General features: G+C 42.2%; 1 long non-coding RNA gene across 1 annotated transcript in view; it reads left to right on the top strand.

Moving 5' to 3' along the window:
• Window positions 1–3,127: 3,127 nt before the first annotated feature.
• LOC132659912 (uncharacterized) overlaps window positions 3,128–20,306 on the top strand; it is a 55,683-nt gene continuing 38,504 nt past the window's right edge. The window contains exon 1 of the long non-coding RNA XR_009600945.1: window positions 3,128–3,307. This is a non-coding gene — a long non-coding RNA (uncharacterized LOC132659912). The remainder of the gene's footprint in view (window positions 3,308–20,306) is intronic.

Genomic DNA, 20,306 nt, shown 5'->3' with positions numbered 1-20,306 from the left:
CCTTCATCTCTCTATGAGGCAGGGGAAGTACAGAGCAGCAAACAGTGGCGTTATCAAGACTCTGGCACTTGTCAAGACGCTCAGTCACTAGGGTCTGTTGGATTTATTTGGTATGGCTTGTTTCTGTAAGATTCTGGGGTCTGAATACTTGTGGGATCAGGAATAGCATCTAAAGCAGAGGCAGAAGAGTGACTTTGTTGTCTGTTGGCTATAAGTGATTCCGGATGGCAGTAATATATAGGGGAGAGGAGTGGGCAGGGGGACTCTGAGAGGTCACAGGACTGTGGAAAGCTTGAGTGTAATGAACTGTGAATCCTTTGAAGACAAATCAAGCCCTTCATATCCTTCTCGGTGCTGGAGATTATGAAAGAACACCCAGGCTTGAGCCCTACCTACCTCCTTTCGAGCCGACACTCAATAAGGAAACTCGAGAGCCATTGTGTGTTGTCTGGAGGCTCACTGGAGTTCAGACTTCCCAACTGGGTTCCATGTGCCTTTGTGGGGACAGGCCTATGGACAGAAGAGCCTGCTAAGGATTCAATTACTTTACTCCGGGCCTCTTAGATCTGGGCATTTTATGCCCGCCTGGCCTCTTTATGGGAAGAGGCAAATCAAAGGGAAATCACACAAACTATCTTCTGGGTGCTGGATAATAATTTTTAGATGAGTTCGTAGCATGATGTTTGCTTATTTGTTTGTAGCAAGGGAATCTGGGACGAAAAGTGATCGGCTCCTGGCTGTTTCAAGATTGGCTCCCCAGGAAGACATTGCCATTTGAAATTACTTAACATTTTTCCCCCAGTATAAATGCTCAAGGCAAGAACTAGATTTTATACCTAGCAAATAGCAATGTAAATGTCAAAGAACATATTCCAGAGCGCTACACTTACAGCTCTTAAAATGGCATCTTAGAACGGTATTAATCACTGTCAGTCTTGTGTACAACATTTCATCAATTAAATAGCAAGAGGACCTGTCCTTTCATTGAAAGCAAATAACACATATGGATTTCCTCTTAGCAATTAGCTGAACATTCTGCACTTCCTTCTTGTTTGCAAAAAGGGGTTTGGACTGAAACCATCCCCACGTTTGTGTTCTTCGTTGGTGAAACAGAGCAGATGCGTCACAGCTTCAGTGGGATCCAGATTCGTTTGTAAAGTATCTTGTGAAACATCTTGGTGTGGAAGCATTTCTGCGTCTTTAGATCTTTTAGAGTTGGATAGAGAGTGACACCCTATAAAAATTGGGAAGCGCTTTAAAGTTTGTTGTGTCTTGAGCCGAGGTTTTCAAGACTGTGTCACTATGTGTATGCAGAGGGGAGTTTTAAATGTTCAAGCTTAATGTGAAAAATCTGTTTCCAGCAGGGACTAGTTTCAACTAGGTCTATGGATTTACAAAATGATGAGGCAATTTTATGCGGCAAAGACTGATGATGGAAAGGCAGTTTACATAAATGGCAATGGATTAGCACTTAAACCACTTTCCACGTACGTTTAAACAATCTTCTACAACCCTCAAAAATCTCTTTTTATAAACTTCATCATTTATCTGGGATTAAAAGGGCAATGTTTTGACAACACTGTTGATTTACACGTAACTCATCATTTGTTTATCATTTATCTAAAATGATTAGTGCCTGAACTTCATATGCCTGCAATGTGTATTATACTTGTTTACATTTTTGGTAGATGATGCCCTTTTTAATGTACTTTTTAAGACTCAGGACAGCTTGGTGACTTTGATGATCCTTCTAGTAATCAGTCCCATCTAAGCCTGAGGGAAGTTGAAGATTTATAACTTTTCAGCACAGTTCAATTTTAGTGATAATCCATCAAAGTCTTTAGTATTCTTCTCAGATTCTAGCCTCAGACCCAGTCCGACAAGATGCATTGGTCTCTGAAAATTGGTCCTCAGGGCCATGAAATGCTGGGGAGAGTCAAGAATACAGTGCTAGGCACAAGTATTCCCAAATATGTCAGTGAGCGAACAGAATGTGGCTATCAATACTTCAAGAGATTCTCTGTATTAGTAAAATACATACGCATACCCCCACATACATATTCTAAGCAAGATAATTATTGTGCTCCAAAATTGTCTATTCACCTAAGTATAGCTTTTGCATTCATTCAATCCCCCCCCACCCCGCCAATGATAGAGTAGGCTTGTTGCCAACTATTTGTTATGACATTTTCCTCATCTAGGACCATCTTAAATTGATTTCGTAGCTTACAATAAGAATGCGTCATCCAGAGGAAGTGATTGAAAATGATTTCTATTTGTAGAATAATTTCAGCGGCTGGGGGTTAGGTGAATTTGTACACTTCATAAATGGCAAGTGTAACAAGGTGGGGAATTTGTGTTTTTATGCAACGTAGTTTCCGTGAGAACTGTTTTAACGAGAAAAGCACTCTGAGCAGAGACAAATTCTGTGCCAAGGGGACTGCAGACGGTCTAGAGGTTCACAGGCTGGGGGTTGTAGATATGCAAGCCACAGTGGGCAGGGTAGGAAGGGGAGTGGCAAGGCAGGAACTCACCATGGGGCGATAGTTAGGAGGCGATTTCCATGAAAGGGAGAAATGGGGTGAAACAGGCATGTCAGAAAATAATAATTAAGATGAATTTCTGAGAAATTTTGTGTAAATTGTCCACATTACCCATGAAAGCAATTCACAGTCCAGATCTACACCAGACTGCAGGTCAATACTGTGGCCAGACTGTTGTTTCACTGAACACAAAGCTCTACAGAGACTGGTCCAAGTGGGCGTTGGCTATATTTGGACTATATATGGGATTTTGCATCCAAATCATTACCCTGTACTTAAGTTAAAAGTGTACTTTCCTCTATGACTATCCATGTTTTGGAAATACATGGAAATGAGTACTAAGCAACTTGGAATGCATGGTTATTTCAATTGAACGCGACTTCACAAAACACAGACATATAGGAATGCTGCTGCTCCTATTGTGTACATATCTGCCTTATGAATACAGCCATCGTAGGGAAAGATAAACACAGAGGCTTGGGAGAGATTTGGTAATAGAACTAAATCAAAAACAAGAGCTGACATGTGTCAACACACATATCGCCCAGGAAGAACCTAGAGGCAAAGGTGCTGATGGAGTGGCCAGAAGGATCAGGAGAAGGGCTAACTGAAAGGACTCAGTCTTTTACCTTCTAGGACATAAAGCCTCTGGAAGGTCTTGAGAAGGTCATCAGAAAGAAAACAGGAAGCTAAGAAGGAGTAGCCAACAGCTGGAACTTCAGGCAGTGATCACGGAGAGGTGAGCTGCTGGGGAGAAACATGAGGTAAGAGAGAGGAGAGTACAGGAGGCCACAGGTCCCTTCTGTTATGTATAATAATACAGTCTTCTGGAAGGTGTGGATCTGGCGCTATCAGGCTTTGTTCTGTAGCCTCATGTTGGTTGGTTTGAGATGAATGGTTGGGCATCAACAAAGGAAGTGCCCCCAAATTCCCTTGTGAACAAACAGGCTCAAAATTGATTTTTAACTTTGACTTGATGGATGCCCTTGATGAGGAAATTGGAGTTATTCTTGGAAAGGGAGACGATGTCAGTGACAGCCTGCTGGGGCTCATTCAAAGCCTTTGCATTATCTCACTGGACAAGAACAAATCTCTGAGGACTTGGCTGCAACTGTGGGACTCAGATTAAGCAAGCTTTGAGCCCATGGGTAGAAGCCAGCTTTCCTAGAAACTTGTGAAATTCATGGGAGGTGCTGTGCCAGGGACTGGAGTAAAGGTCTCTAAATGTGGTTAGAAGTGCCACTGAAATGGAACAAAGATAAACAGCCTCAGCGCAGGGAGGCTAACTGAGAGTCTCCAGGCATGCAGGGGACCCATAGATTCACACTCACCAGGAGCTGCCGTAGAGAAGAGCTGAGACACACATGCTGAACTGGCAACTGTGAGCCAACAGGAGGAAAATGTTTAGACCTCAGTATCGAGGTTTCCCAGGTGGCTCGGTGGTAAGGAATCTGCCTGCCACTGCCAGAGGTGAGAGCGCAGTCCCTCAGCCGGGCAGATCTCCGGGAGGAGGAAATGGCAATCCACACCAGTATTCTTGCTTGGGAAATTCCACGGACAGAGAATCCTGGCGGGCTATATATGTCTGCTGCTGCTGCTGCTGCTGCTGCTAAGTCGCCTCAGTTGTGTGCGACTCTGTGCGACCCTGTAGACGGCAGCCCACCAGGCTCCCCCGTCCCTGGGATTCTCCAGGCAAGAACACTGGAGTGGGCTGCCATTTCCTTCTCCAGTGCATGAACGTGAAAAGTCAAAGTGAAGTCGCTTAGTCTTGTCTGACTCTTAGCGACCCCATCGATTATGGGGTCACAAAAGAGTTGGACAGGACTTAGTGATTAAATTAAAAGAAAAAAAAAGGGACTGAAGCAATTGGGACTGGGGGCCATCCACCAGGGGGCAGTAAATCAAAGCACAGTCAAGCTGGGATTCAAAGCCAATTTACTTAATACCTTTCGGAGTCTGTAACTAAACCAAGGAGACATCACAAATCTTTCTGGAGGAAAAAGAAGCAACTCTAGCAAACCTTCAGGAACACAAAAAACTAAGTTTTGATTTGAACTGCTGGCAGGATTTGGGCAGCTTGAATGATATAGTTATGCTCCAGTTTCACGGAGTCTAAGCTCCCAGAAAATAAGGTCTTCCGAGCAAGGGATGAGCAGACTGCAAAGTACCAATAACAAAGCCCTGAAGAAGCTGCTTGCAATTAGTTTAGAGACTTGCCCCCTCGTCTGTTTCAGGAGTGCCATGGCGATCATAGGAAGAGTTGCTTTGGTTCTCTAGCTACTCATTTCTCAGGGTTTTGCAGAGCTCAGCACACAAAGGCTGCTCAGAAATTCTGAGGGCAAGAGATATGCTACCAGGGAAGGGTGGAGAAATAGCTCCAGAAACACTGAAGATGTTGAGCCAAAGCAGAAATGACACTCAGTTGTGAATATGTCTGGTGGTAAAAGGAAAGTCCGAAGCTGTGAAGAATAATATTGCACAGGAACCTGTAATGTTAGGTCCGTAAATCAAGGTAAATGGGAAGTGGTCAAACAGGAGATGGCAAGAGTGAACATCGACATTTTAGGAATCAGTGAACTAAATAAAATGGATGAATTTAATTCAGATGACCATTGTATCTACTCCTGTGGGCAAGAATCCCTTAGAAGAAACGGAGTAGCCGTCATGGTCAACAAAAGAATCTGAAATGCGGTACTAGGGTGTAGTCTCATAAACACACTGATCTCAGTAATCCAAGTCTTTGCCCCAAGCACTATTGCCAAAGAATGAAGTCAAATGGTTCTATGAAGTACTTTGAGGTTGGCAAGTAAGAACAATATTCCTATTGTGATCATTAGGTGTACAGACAATAAAATGACTTGTCCTATTAAAAAGCATGCAACAGACTGGACTAAATTCCAGTTTCTTAATTTTAATTTAGATTTGTTACGTTAATCAGTTTCCTTGTTTTAGAGAGACTAGATTTTGTCTTAGGAAAAATGTTAGGTGTCCTAAGGTAGTACATCTGTTTTGTTTCATTTAAAAAAATAAAATATATTAACATTTCTCCTAAAGGTAACAAATTATGAAAGCATATTAACTTTTCTTTGATGCATGAATTCAATAGGTAGTTGCAAGACAGTTTAGAGGGGCCAGAAATAAAGCTTTGGAAGCATTTGGTTTATTGGCAGTAGGCTGAAGAAGACATCACAGTCAACAAAAGAAGTCCGAAATGCAGTACGTGTATGCAACATCAAAAACAAAGGAATGATCTCAGCTAATTTACGAGGCAAACCATTCAATATCACAGTAATCCAAGTCAGAGCACCAACCAGTAATGCTGAAGAAGCTGAAGCTGAACGGTTCTATGAGGACCTACAAGACCTTCTAGAATTAACACCCCTCTGCCCTCCCCCACCCCAAAAATGTCTTTTTAACCATAGGGGACTTAAATGCAAAATTAGGAAGTCAAGAGATACCTGGACTAACAGGCAAGTTTGGCCTTGGAGTACAAAATAAAGCAGGACAAAGGCTAACGATGTTTTGCCAAGAGAATGCTTTGGTCATAGAAAACACTCTTTTCCAATAGCATAAGAGAAGACTCTACACATGGACATCACCAGATGGTCAACACCAAAATCAGACTGATTATATTCTTTGCAGCCAAAGATGGAGAAGCTCTATATAGTCAGCAAAAACAAGACCTGGAGGTGACTGTGGCTCAGATCATGAACTCCTTATTGCAAAATTCAGACTTAAATTGAAGAAAGTAGGGAAAACCACTAGACCATTCAGGTATGACCCAAATCAAATCTCTTATGATTATACAGTGGAAGTGACAAATAGATTCAAGGGATTAGATTTGATAGACAGCATGCCTGAAGAACTGTGGAGAGAAGTTCGTAACATTGTACAGGAGACAGTGATCAAAACCATCCCCAAGAAAATGAAATGCAAGAAGGCAAAATGACTGTCTGAGGAGGCCTTACAAATAGCTCAGAAAAGATGAGAAGTGAAAGGAAAAGGAAAAGGGAAAGATATACCCGTCTGAAGCAGAGTTAGAAAGAATAGGAAGAAGAGATAAGAAGCCCTTTTTAAGTGAACAGTGCAAAGAAATAGAGGAAAATAATGCAACTGAGCTCATTTCACAGGCTAGCAAGGTAATACTTAAAGTCCTTCAAGCTAGGCTTCAACAGTACATGAACTGAGAACTTCCAGTTGTACAAGCTGCATTTAGAAAAGGCAGAAGAACCAGAGATCAAATTGCCAACATCTGTTGGATCATAGAGAAAGGAAGAGAATTCCAGAGAAATATCTACTTCTACTTTATTGACTATGTTAAAGCCTTTGACTGTGTGGATCACAACAAACTGTGGAAAATTCTGAAAGAGATGGGAATACCAGACCACTTGACCTGCCTCCTGAGAAACCTGTATGCAGGTCAGGAAGCAAGAGTTAGAGCCAGATATGGAACAACAGACTGGTTCCAAATTGGGAAAGATGTCAAGGCTGCATATTGTCACCCTGCTTTTTTAACTACATGCAGAGTACATCACGAGAAACACTGGGCTGGATGAAGCACAAGCTGGAATCAAGATTGTCAGGGGAAATATACCAACCTAAGACATTCAGATGATCCTACCCTAATGATAAAAAGTGAAGAGGAACTAAAGAGCCTATTGATGAAGTCGAAAGAGGAGTGAAAAAGTTGACTTTTTTCACTCAAGGTTCAGAAAACAAAGATCATGGCCTCCTGTCCCATCATTTCATGGCAATTAGATGGGGAAACAATGGAAACAGTGACAGACTTTATTTTCTAGGGCTCCAAAATCATTGCAGATGGGTGACTGCACCCATGAAATTGACCCTTGTTCTTTGGAAGAAAAACTATGGCAAACCTAGACAGTGTGTTAAAAAGCAGAGATATCACTTCGCCAACAAAAGTTTGTATAGTCAAGGCTATGGTTTTTCCAGTAGCCATGTACAGATGTGAGAGTTGGACCATAGAGAAGGCCGAGTGCTGAAGAAGTGATCCTTTCAAACTCTGGTGCTGGAGAAGATTCTTGAGAGTCCCTTGGACTGCAAGAAAATCAGACCAGTCAATCCTAAAGGAAATCAACCCTGAATATTTGTTGGAAAGACTGATGCTGAAGCTGAATCTCCAATATTTTGGCCACCTCATGAGAAGAACTGACTCATTGGAAAAGACCCTGATGCTAGGAAAGATTGAAGGCAGGAGGAGAAGGGGATGACAGAGGGTGAGATGGTTGGATGGCATCACTGATTCAATAGACAGGAGTTTGAGCTAGTGAAGGACAGGGAAGCCAGCTGTGCTGCAGTCCATGGGGTTGCAAAGTGCTGGACACAACTTAGCAACTGAAGAACAATAAGAGATGATCTCATTTTTGCTCTTGTTGTTTTAGCAAGAACTTCCAGTAGCTGTCAGCCCCATGAAGGAAATAATTGAGTGAATATGTCTTTTTCCTTATTGTTAGGAGTGGCATCAGTTCATTTTAGTCACTTAGTTGTGTCTGACTCTTTGTGACCCCATGAACCGCAGCAAGTCAGGCCTCCCAGTCCATCACCAACTCCTGGAGTTTACTCAAACTCATGTTTGTTGAATCGGTGATGCCATCCAGCCATCTTATCTTCTGTTGTCCCTTTCTCCTCCTGCCTTCAATTGTTCCCAGCATCAGGGTCTTTTCAAATGAGTCAGTTCTTCGCATCAGGTGGCCAAAGTGTTAGAGTTTCAGCTTCAACATCAGTCCTTCCAATGAACAGTCAGGACTGATCTCCTTTAGAATGGACTGGTTGGATCTCCTTGCAGTCCAAGGGACTCTCAAGAGTCTTCTCCACCACCACAGTTCAAAAGCATCAATTCTTCAGTGCTCAGTTCCTCTATTTAAGAGTTGTGCGACCTCAGGACAATCACAACTCTCTGAGCCTTAAGATACTTTCTCTAAAAGAGGAGAAGTGATCTTTATTTAATAGAGTTTCTGAGAGTATTAAATGAGCGTGATTGTACAATGCTTGTTGGAATCCCCGGCACACAGGAAGAATGCAGCGTAATGGGTTCCTATTGTTACCAGCGCTTCTCTTTCCTGATTGCTAATATCAGTTTTCGACCGAATTGCAGAACACGTCCAATTAGACGGGCCAGATTTGACTAGAGTGACCTAGTGCTGTCATCCCTGATAGCTATCAACAGTATTGGGCGTATTGATAACTCTCCATTTTAAAGGTTTTCTACTTGGTTTCTGATGTCCTTCCTGCCAGGCTAGTGGTGGTCAACAGGTATGACTGCGTGCTAAGAGTGAACTTAAGTCCATTTGCAAGGCTGATTTCAAATATTTTCTGCACACACACACACACACACACACACACACACACAGAGATCTTGGCCTCTCTCATGTCTAATGAGGTCTACTTGTCTAAATATTTAGGATAACATTTCCTTCTAGACGTGTAGTTTAGGGAAATCATCTTAGTTCTTATTCCCCACTTCCCACCAAAAAATAATGGAGACTGCCTCTGCAGAGCTAAAAATCATAAGAATGTATTTGTTTATCTCCTCTTTAGTGATTGTGAGATTTCACTGTCACTTGTGACACCACTGGTAATGCAAATCCAGAAGCTGACACTGAAATTTTCCTGCTCTTTGGAATTCAGGCAAAAGCTGCCTCCACCACCTGCTCTAGTCCTGCCAACAATTGGAGGGGCTATTATATTACACGCATGGACTGTCCAATGAGCAAAAGGCCAGGTGTCACTTTGAGCGACAGCCTTCCAGTTGCAAAAACTGTAATTCTGTTCATTCAATTGAGTGATTGTGTGGCTGAATGTCACTTGGCCTTCAGAATATCTCCTCTCAACTTCCATTGTTTCGACTGCATTCCAGAGTGGATGTTGCAAAGAGAGGCTGGTGTAAAGCAGAGAACACTGACAGTTTGCAGCATCTGCAAGCCAGGGCGTATCTCCTGTTGCAATGTTTAAATCCTTGACTAACAGTGATACAATTCCTTTTTTTTTTTTTTTAAAGTGACAGATAGTTGGGATTTGTGCTTTTGTTCTTCTGTAAAAATAGAAGCAGATTCATGTGGTCTGTAAGGGTAGGGTTTATCTGGTTCTAAGATTCGGATCTAACTCCTTAACAACTTAGTTGAATGGAAATAATAAAACGATGGCTGTGCGAATCTGAGTATGTCTGTCACCTTACTTAGAGTGGACATGACTGCGTGGCTGATCTGGCTGCAGCTTTCTCATTCGATGCTGCTGTGTCAAGACAGCCTCAGTGATGAGCTTGGAAATGAAGTGGTCCAGTTACCCTGTCACAGGTGATAGTCAATGGACTGGTGTTTTACATAGTGGCGTTTAGCAGGGCTCTTTGTTCTGAAGTGCCCCGTGGTGTTAAATGAAAACATTTACAATGCCACTGATAGAGTTGCTTTGAATAGTTCAACAGTCTCTTAAAAATTGGAAGGACTTATTCTTTGGGGTCAGATCTTAAAATAGCCAGAAGAGCATCTCTATGGCGTAACTGGGCTACAGTAGACTGGAGCACACCAGGCCTCCCTGTCCATTACGAACTCCTGAAGTTTACCCAAACTCCTGTCCGTTGAGTTGGTGATGCCATCCAACCATCTCATCCTCTGTTGTCCCCTTCTCCTCCTACCTTCAATCTTTCCCAGCATCAGGGTCTTTTCAAATGAGTCAGCTCTTTGCATCAGGTGGCCAAAATATTGGAGTTTTATCTTTAGCATCTGTCCTTCCAAAGAATATTCAGGACTGATCTCCATTAGGATGGACTGGTTGGATCTCCTTGGAGATCAAACTGGGCTAGGGCTCAGGCCTTGACACTTAGGCTGAGGCCTGGGACTTCACTGTTTCAGGGAAGTCTTTGTCCCTGGTCAAGTTTCTGAGTCCTATTTCATAAAGATAAATGAATCAGAGACTGCTGTACAGATATCAACATTCATTTTCTCTTCTTCATAGGGATGCAGCTAGACTTATTCCCCAGGATTTCTTCTGTAATGTGAAGCTACATGATGCAGTTAGGCAGAATGGGAGACGGTCAGGCCACCAGCCATCACCCAATGACATTTGGGTGAAAGTGAAGCCTGTCTCTTCTTCGTCAAAGTGGTTCAGAGGTGGTGTGGCTTCTCTGTCTTCTGGCAGAATGGAGGCACTCGGAGGATCTAGATGTGAGGGGAGGGGTGAGATAGAACGATCTCAAATTCCTGAATGGAGAGTGCCCTACTGGGTATGCTTGCATTGGAGTGTAACCTGAGTGAGGGCGGGCACATTAAGTCAGTGAGATTTCAGAATTTGTTTAGAATTTACTAAATTACTGCTCTAAGTTTAGCCTTTCAGCCGCAGGCAGAATGCACCGGGAGGGGAGGATGGAGTGAACAGAACTAGGTGGGCTGCTCTTGCGGATATAACGCATACTGACTGATTCTAGAATTGAGACAGGAAAGAACAGAGAATTCTGAAGGAACATTTATTTTACTGGGTGTACAGGATGAATTAAAAGAGACAATAAGCAATATTTTAGAAATTAAAAATAGAAGCTACCTCAGACACAAAGGAATAATTGGATGAGGAAATAGGTGCCGTGAACGCTGACCCGTGAGTGAGAGGAAACGCAAATACAGGACAGGATTCTAGGTGAGAGGTCAGGCGGTAGCTACGGACTTAGGAGCCATTAACGTCCATGGAGAAACCGAGGGGAGTGGTGGAGGGGAAGGGGGCGAGGGTACTACTGTTAGGAGAGGACCGGGAACCAGCAGAGGAGGCAGGAAAATAACCCCTGGACAAACGGAAAGAGCAAGGCGGTGACAGAGAAGAGGGTTTAGTAAGTAATGTTTTTAACACTGACAAATGTTTCAGGGAATAAAAAAGGACAAGGAATGGGAAAGGGAATTTGCTGCGACTTTTTAAGGGTTTTTCCTGGGGGCATCCCTCTGAATGACTGTGGTAGATTTATACATTTATACATTCCTGTCAGGTAATTTTAAAGGGGTATAAGCTCAGGGACAAGGAAGCATGGAAAGGCATGAAATATATTTTTGGATTTAGCATATGTTTCAACATCTGTCAGATATTTGTTAAGCATCTTTTATATACTAAAGTGAAAGTGAAAGTCGCTTAGTCCTGTCCAACTCTTTTCCACCCTGTGGACTATAGAGTCCATGGAATTCTCCAGGCCAGAATACTGGAATGGGTAGCTGTTCTCTTCTCCAGGGGATCTTCCCAACCAGGGATCGAACCCAGGTCTCCCGCATTGCAGGTGGATTCTTTACCAGCTGAGCCACCAGGGAAGCCCCCAAATACTGGAGTGGGTAGCCTATCTCTTCTCCAGCGGATCTTCCTGATCCAGGAACCAAACCGGGGTTTCCTGCATTGCAGACAGATTCTTTACCAACTGAGCTCTCAGGGAAGCGCCTTGTATAGTCAGCATTAGATGAAATAGGCAGAATGGGAGATGGTCAGGCCACCAGCCATCACGCAATCATGGGTGTCCTGCGTGCTCATGAACAAGAGCCTTGGGGACACAAAGCTGAGTTGATGGAGTCTTATTCCAGCCTACGCGGGCGGGCCAGATAGAAGCTGGTATCAGAGCAAAGCGAATTTCAAACTGAGGAAAAGGAAGGCATATACACGCGTGGACCGGACAGCATGGAGGGGATGGCGAGAGGCTCTGTGCGGCTGGATTCCTGGGTGATGAGGCTGGAAAAGGAGGGCCTTTGTGACCTGTTGTGGAGCCGTGTGGCTGTACTGAGGATTGGACACAGAGGAGCAACACTCAGCTCCATGCTCGGGAAACATGATTGTGGTATCCTTGAAGAGGGCGGATTAGGGATGAAATAAACTAGAAACAGAAAGGCCCATTCAGAGGTTATCATAATCGTCAGGGAAGAAATATTGTGGGTCAGTGGGTAGAGCAGTAGGCATGTGCCGGGAGCCAGCTTGAGGAACTCCGCTCTTGGCAAAGGTCATGAGGAAGGAGGCTCGGCATACGCAAAGGCAGGATCGAGCCTCAGGAAAGCCCCTGTTCCTGAGCATCTACCCCCAAAACCAGAGTCTGTTTTATGCTCTCACCTACACCTCTGACTTTACGGGGGGCTCTCCCCATCACCATTTCTCTCGGAGAAGGAGTTAACTTGCAGCTCCAGTTAATAAAAATTCCTGGGTGTAACAAGAGTGTTTCAGCTTACAAACTCCTCTGAAGGTTCTCTAGCCTGCCTGAGTGGGTTCATCCGGCCACATGTGATTGTTTACAGCCTCCCAACCTTGAGAGGCACGAGATGCTTTAAACTTTCTAAATACAGACTCTTTTGAGAAGTTAGAAAATTATTAGTATAGTATAGTGAGTTGATTAGAAATTATATTGGTGAAGGGTTTTTTCGTTTGTTGTGCCAATAATTACTGCTAATTCCCTGCCCTGGGTGTGACAAGGGTTTCTCAGGTCAAACCTCTCTGCTGACAGACTAGCTTGTGTGACAACCTCTCAATCATACACAGCACAGAGAGCTTGGAGTATTTTGAAAGTCTTAATTAGCATAGGGTTTTTCTCATTGTTGAGTCAATGATTGCCGCCAGGCCTCCATATCCTTAGGCACCTGGGAATATATTAATCAGTGCATTTGGAATATAGAAAAGGAAATATAGTAGTTTTTGATGTTAGCAATACTAGACTTTTTGAGTTAATGAATTTTCTCTTTTGCTATAGATCACTGTACTTTCTTATAAATCACTGTGTCCTTGCTATGCAAAAATGTAACTTTATCACTATCTTAAGACTAAATAGATCTTAAGGGGAACACTGGTGAAGGGTTTTCATTTGTTGAGCCAATATTTGCTGCTAAATCTCCATATTTCCTGCCCTTATAATGAACATAACTAGCATATAGGAGAAATAAGTATTAACCTTTAAAACTAATCATGTTAACCTTAGGTTAAGTAAATTCCTTTCTTGATTGTAATCCACTACACCCTCACCCTATAGGAATGCAACTTTATTTGGAGGGTGGCACCTGGTTTAAGAAAAAATCACCCCTGGAAAAAATAAGTTTTCTGGTTAACTGACCATTATCAGAAAGGGCCATAAAATGTCAGCAGGCCTCATGGCCAGAAGATGATGTAAAACCCATAAGACCTTTGTATAATTTTATATGAAGCACCTGATTGTAACAAGGATCAGGTCTGCTGACCCCCACGTGACTCTGTATTCATCCTATGTATAACAAAAGGTATATAAGCAAAACTGAAAAATAAAGAAATGGGATCAGTTTCTGGAAAGACTGATTCCCCCATGTTGCTTCTTTCTTGCTCTCCGTTTTTCTGGCTGAATTCCCATCTGGAGCGTGGGTGCCCGCCACATCTACTTACTTGTCCTGGCTTTTAAGTTCCATGCGAAATGGAGCCCAAGGAGGGGCACCTTCCGATATTCAAGTGGCGCCAGTGGCCCAGCGTGGATGGTGCAAATTCCTTGTCTTGGAATTTGATTGGTATTCCATGTAAACTGAGTTATTCAGCCTCTTTTTCTCTGCTAATTTTCTAACCCCTCTCTATCTGTAATTAAATAAGTTTTTCCCTAGGATGCCGATTCCGTCCCCACCTTCGAATTACCCTGGGTCCACCGGGGCAGGACCCTGGCAGGCATGGGAAGGAAAGGGGGAAGATTTTCAAGTGGGTTTTAGAACTGGAAATTCTCTGACTGCCTGTATGTGGAAATGGGTGAAAGGTTTGGGCAAAATTCAACAATGCTACTTACCTTTGAGGAAGCCTTTATAGGCCTAAGGGGTGGGGAACCGGTATCATATGTCTACTTTATTATCTACTCCACCCAGTTGGAGGGAAGAACTCCTGCCTTCACCCTCAAGGAACGCCAGGAATCTCCCTGCTCATCACTTCCTCCTCTGCTGCTCTAGCAAGCGCAAGCTGCCGCCCTCCTCGGCCTGGGTTACTCCGCCTGGTCTGGTGTTCCTGCTTCTACCGTTACTGTTCCGGAGTCAAGTCTCAATGCAGCAGCCCAAATTGTCCTGCTAAGTATAATGATGAGACTCATCGCTTCCTGATACCTTTCAATAGCTTCCACCTCTCTCACAGCAAAGCCAAAGTGCTCACACGATCTGCAAGAGATTATCCAATCTGGCTTCCCCTCTGGCTCAGACAGTAAAGCATCTGACTGCAATGCAAGAGACCTGGGTTCAATCCCTGGGTCAGGAAGATCCCCTGGAGAAGGAAATGGCAACCCACTCCAGTACTCTTGCCTGGAGAATTCCATGGACAGAGGAGCCTTGTGGGCAATACTCCATGGGGTCACAAAGAGTTGGACATGACTGAGCGACTTCACTTTCACTTTTCTGTTCCTGTCACACCCACACGTGCACACCCACACACCCGTGGGCTGCAACCTGCCTCCCCAAGCTCCAGTTTCCTTGGCTTCCTTGTGTTTCCTGTAATGCCCCAGGTACACTCTGTCCCAGGTCCATTGCACTTGCTTTTGTCTCTGTTGGGAATGCTCGTCCTTGGAACTCTGCATTTTGCTGTGACTTTTTTTTCTTGATCTTAACTTAAACATTCTATTCAGAGAGAGGCTTACCGTGGTCACTCTACCCAAAATGTAAGCATGACCCTACTTCATCTTCTCTGCTTTATTTTGATTCCTCGAACTTTTCATTGTTTAATGTACTTGCTTTTTGCTTAATTACCTTGTTTACTGAGCTCTTCCTCTTTTGAATGTGGGCTTCCCTCTTGGCTCAGTCGGTAAAGAATCCACCTGCAATGCAGGAGACCCAGGATCCATCCCTGGGTCGGAAAGATGCCCCTGAAGGAGGGAATGGCAACCCACTCCAGTGTTTTTGCCTGGAGAATCCGACAGACAGAAGAATTTGGCAGACTGCAGTCTATGCGGTTACAAGAGTCTGACATGATTTAGCAACTAAACCACCATCTACAGAATGTAACCTTCATAAAAGTGGGATTATGGCAAAACCAAAACAATATTGTAAAGTGAATAAATAAATAAATGAATAAATAAAAATTAAAAAAATTTCTTTAAATGTTATATCAGAAAGTGCTTGGCACATAGCCATGGCTTTAAATTTATTGAATGAAGAAAAGTTCAGGGAAATGCAACTTACAATGAAAGGCTAAAATTAGGAAAATTATTTGGTAAGAATGAGAAACATTAAGAGATATTCTCATATCTCCATCAACCATGCTGTTCATTAATATGTCTCCAAAATGCTTTAAATAACATTTAAAATATATTACCTAAATAATAAAGTAATAGTGAGAGACATTATATAATTATTGCTGATTTTTAAACGCTGGAACTGAGATTACAGGAAGAATTTTGAGGGCATGTACTATAAAATGTACAGCCCAGAAACACGTCCTCTGTGAGAATTCCAAATGCACTTTGGGAGGCTGGATGCACAGAATTAGTGAGAGGTTCCAAGTCATTGAGAGGCTCAAACACTTCCATATATTTATACTTCTTTGAGACAATAAAAAGGAATTAATTTTTGCCTGTTCTGTAGATCATTACCGTGAAGATTATATGACAACATACATCACTGCTCTCCTAATATCTCCAAACAATCCACCGACAATGTAACTGTGAGCTGTAAGCTTTAGGGAAATGTGCCTTTTACAACAAATGAAGTGTAGATGGAAAATATAATTATATGATGTCCAAACTAAAAAATCGAAACAGTGAAAAAGGTGAAGATAGTAAAGTCAGTGGCACAAACCGCATGATTGATGCGTCCATTTGTCAACACTGACTGAAGTTTCCTTTGTGCTGGGCACTGTTCTGGTGGTCGGGACGCAAGATTAATAAGAAATAATGCTCTCTGCAGATAAAATTCTCTGTAGCTGGGAACACAGGCAGGAAGATGAATAATCATTTTACTGTATGATGGTTGTAACGAAAGATGCTACGGGAGGCAATGAGAAGGAAATGTTCAGTCACAATAGCCTTTTGTGCAATCCCCAATGTAACTATGAGGATACAAAGCACTATATGTGTGTTTTTTTTGGAAATATAAGTTTATAGTAACATAAAATATAAAGATGTGAATTTATGAATGAGGCAGGATCCTGGCAGGTGACTATGCGTTCAGCAGTTGAAAATCTGGATCTGAAGTTCAGGACAGAGGTAAGGACTAGAGAGCAGCATTTTGATATGACTGAGTTTTCAGTGATAGAGCTCTGTTGGTGAACAGGATTGCCAGAGAAGACAGAACAAGAAGGCGGGTCCAATGGCTGTCTATCTGTCTAGTGGCTGGTGAAGGACAGGGAAGCCTGGTATGCTGCAGTCCGCGGGGTCGTGACGAGTCGGACACGACTCAGCGACTGAATAACAAGGACAATTTCCTTATCATCTACCTACCCGTCTATCTAAGGAGTGGCAGACGAGCAGCCCAAGACAAAACTCAGGGACAATTTTCAAGAAAGTTGGATTCAAGCCAGCCAGGAAACCTATTCTAAATATGAAAAAGAAAATCTGAAGAAAGAAAGTCTCAATCCTGACAAACACTCCATAGCATCAAATCTAGTGACTGAAGCAAAATATTACTAATAAATGAAAATACTGTAGATGGTTTCTCTAATTGATGAGTAGACTCAAGGTTTTAAATTGGTTTTGTTATTCTTTAGACTATTAGGCACCTTCATACCTACAAAAAGTAATTTAAGAACTACAGGAAAAAAAAATCAAATACAAAGATTCCAATATGATCTAGACATTGTGTCAGCAAACATTACCTGTTTTTTTCCTTAAAAAAAAAAATTAGTCCAATAAAAGCTATGGCTTTTTCAAAAAAATCAGGTTTGGACAAAGTCCACATGCTTTCTGGAGTTTCAAAATCTACCCTATAAAACTGTAAGGAGGGTATAGCATGAATCCAATTTTGTGGTATCTCTATACTTTTTTCCAGGTCATTTGTTTCTTGCCCTATTCTTTCCTAACATTTCCTATAGATTTTCTCCGTGGTTTTCAAAATCCCGTTGGCATATTTTTGTCATACCCAACATTCATCTTGCTGTGGTCTCAGATATTTCCGGAAGACTAAATCATGGCGTCTAATAAAACGCAGATAATGGCATTTTTAACCGTGTTGCACATCCAATTCTTTAATGAGTTCAGGGGCCACGCTATCGGGTACATGGAAAGAGCTGGGTCCCTGCGAGGAAGTCTGGGTCACTGGCAGGTGGTGACATGATTGCTGGCTGGAGGAAATGTGGACGGGTTGGTCTATGTCTAATCCTTCTGTGGCTTCCTGTGTGACAACACTAATGAAAACATCCCCGCAAATTATAAGAATTGTCAAAATGGGCTACCAGAGGGTGTTTTTCACTCTTGAGTTAGCTACTAACCAAAATTGTACAGTGCATCACATGACACATGCAGACTGCTCTCACTCAGGGGATGTACGCGGGGGCTGAACAGTTAACGTGTGGCAAGAAAGGTAAGCCTTGTTTGAAGTGAATGGACTGGGATACAGAGGAAGGTTGCTTCATAAATGGGAATGTTGAAAGAGGTTGAAACTCAAGTTTTACTCCTGGAGCTAGAATCATATTTGCTTTTGAGAGTTAGGTATTTCGTTTGAATATTAAAGAGAGTCATACTCTATACTCACTATTATTTAAGAGGCTTTGAGTGTTTGATGTAACAGTTAAATACACAGACAAACTTTTTTTTCTATAAAACTGTTTAGTCACTTTGGTCTTTCCATAAAATGTATATATTAATCACTTGCTTGGGCCATGTAATGTAGATTCACGTTCTCTGGGAAATTAAAAGGTCTTAACCAACCCACTGCTGAAGCCATATCACAAGGGTAATGCTAGATAGAGTGCTAAATATATTTCACTGATTTTCCTCACTTCTCTCAAGAGCTCTTGAGATGTTTACTGCTAATTTCCCATTTTACAGATGAAGTATCCTATAGACATATGCAGGGAGCAAGGACCACATCATGATTCAAACCCTAGAAAGCTGACTCCAGAGCACAGGCCCTGAGCCACTCATCTAGTCCTTTCGACTTCTGCACACTTTTCAGGTGCTACTATCTACTTGATCTCATTTGAACTTCTCAGTGCTTTGAGATAGGCAAGTAAAAACGATATTCCTAATGTGATTATTAGGTTCATAGACAATAAAATGACTTGTCTTATTAAAAAAGCATGCAACAGATTGGACTAAATTACAATTTCTTAATTTTATTTAAGACTTATGTTAATCAGTTTCCTTTTTTTAGAGAGACTAGATTTTTCCTTAGGAAAAACATTAGATATTCTAAGGTAGTATACCTGTTTTTTTAAAAAATAAAATATATCATTAACATTTCTCTTAAAGGTAACAAAATATGAAATCGTATTAACTTTTCTTTGATGCATTAATTCAATAGGTAGTTTCAAGACACTCTTGGGGGCCAGAAATAAAACTTTAGAAGCTTTTGGTTTATTGGCAGTAAGCTGAGTAGCCCTCATAGTCAACAAAAGAGTCTGAAATGTAGTACTTGGGTGCAATCTCAAAAACAACAGAATGATCTCAGGTCATTTCCGAGGCAAAACATTCAGTATCACAGTAATCCAAGTCTGTGCCCCAACCACAAATGCTAAAGCTGAAGTTGAATGGTTCTATGATGACCTACAAGACCTTCTAGAACCAACACCAAAAAAAGATGTCCTTTTCATCATAGGGGACTGGAATGCAAAAGAAGGAAGTCAAGAAACGCCTGGAGTAACAGGCAAGTTTGGCCTTGGAGTACACAATTAAGCAGAACAAAGGGTAACAATGTTTTGCTAAGAGAATGCACTGGTCATAGCAAACCCTCTCTTCCACAGCACACGAGAAGACTACACATGGACATCACCAGCTGGTCAACACCAAAATCAGATTGATAATATTCTTTGTAGCTGAATGGAAAACTCTATATAGTCAGCAAAAACAAGACCAGGAGCTGACTGTGGCTCAGATCATGAACTCCTTATTGCCAAATTCAGTCTTAAATTGAAGAGAGTAGGGAACGCCACTAAGCCATTCAGGTATGACCTAAATCAAATCCCTCATGATTATACTGTGGAAGTGACAAATAGATTCAAGGGATTAGATCTGATAGACAGAGTGCCTGAAGAACTATGGGCAGAGGTTTGTGACATTGTACAGGAGGTGTTGACCCGAGCCATCAAAAAAAAAGAAATGCAAAAGGCAAAATGACTATCTGAAGAGCCCTGACAGATACCTGTGAAAGGAGAAGGGAAAGGTAGAGGAGAAAAGGAAAGATAGACCCGTCTGAACGCAGAGCTCCAAAGAATAGCAAGGAGAGACAAGAAAACCTTTTTAAGTGAACAATGCAAAGAAACATAGGAAAACAATAGAATGGGAAAGACTAGAGATCTCCTCAAGAAAAGTATTAAGAAGCAGTGGAAAGAATACATGGAAGAACCATACAGAAAAACAAAACAAAACAAAACAAAAAAACCTTTAATAACTCGGATAACCACAATGGTGTGATCACTCACCTAGAGCCAGACATCCTGGAGTATGAAGTCAAGTGGGCCTTAGAATGAACAAAGCTAGTGGAGGTGATGGAATTCCAGCTGAGCTTTGTCAAAACATAAAAGTTGATGCTGTTACAGTGCTGCACTCAATATGCCAGCAAAGGTGAAAAACTCAGCAGTGGCCACAGGACTGCAAAAAGTCAATTTTCATTCCAATCCCAAAGAAGGCAGTGCCAAAGAATGTCCAAACTACCATACAATTGC

The sequence above is a fragment of the Ovis aries genome, chromosome 5, assembly GCF_016772045.2.
Source record: "Ovis aries strain OAR_USU_Benz2616 breed Rambouillet chromosome 5, ARS-UI_Ramb_v3.0, whole genome shotgun sequence".
Lineage (NCBI taxonomy): Eukaryota > Metazoa > Chordata > Mammalia > Artiodactyla > Bovidae > Ovis > Ovis aries.
The sequence above is the reverse complement of the archived record's forward strand: the minus strand, read 5'-3'. Positions and strand labels throughout refer to the sequence as shown.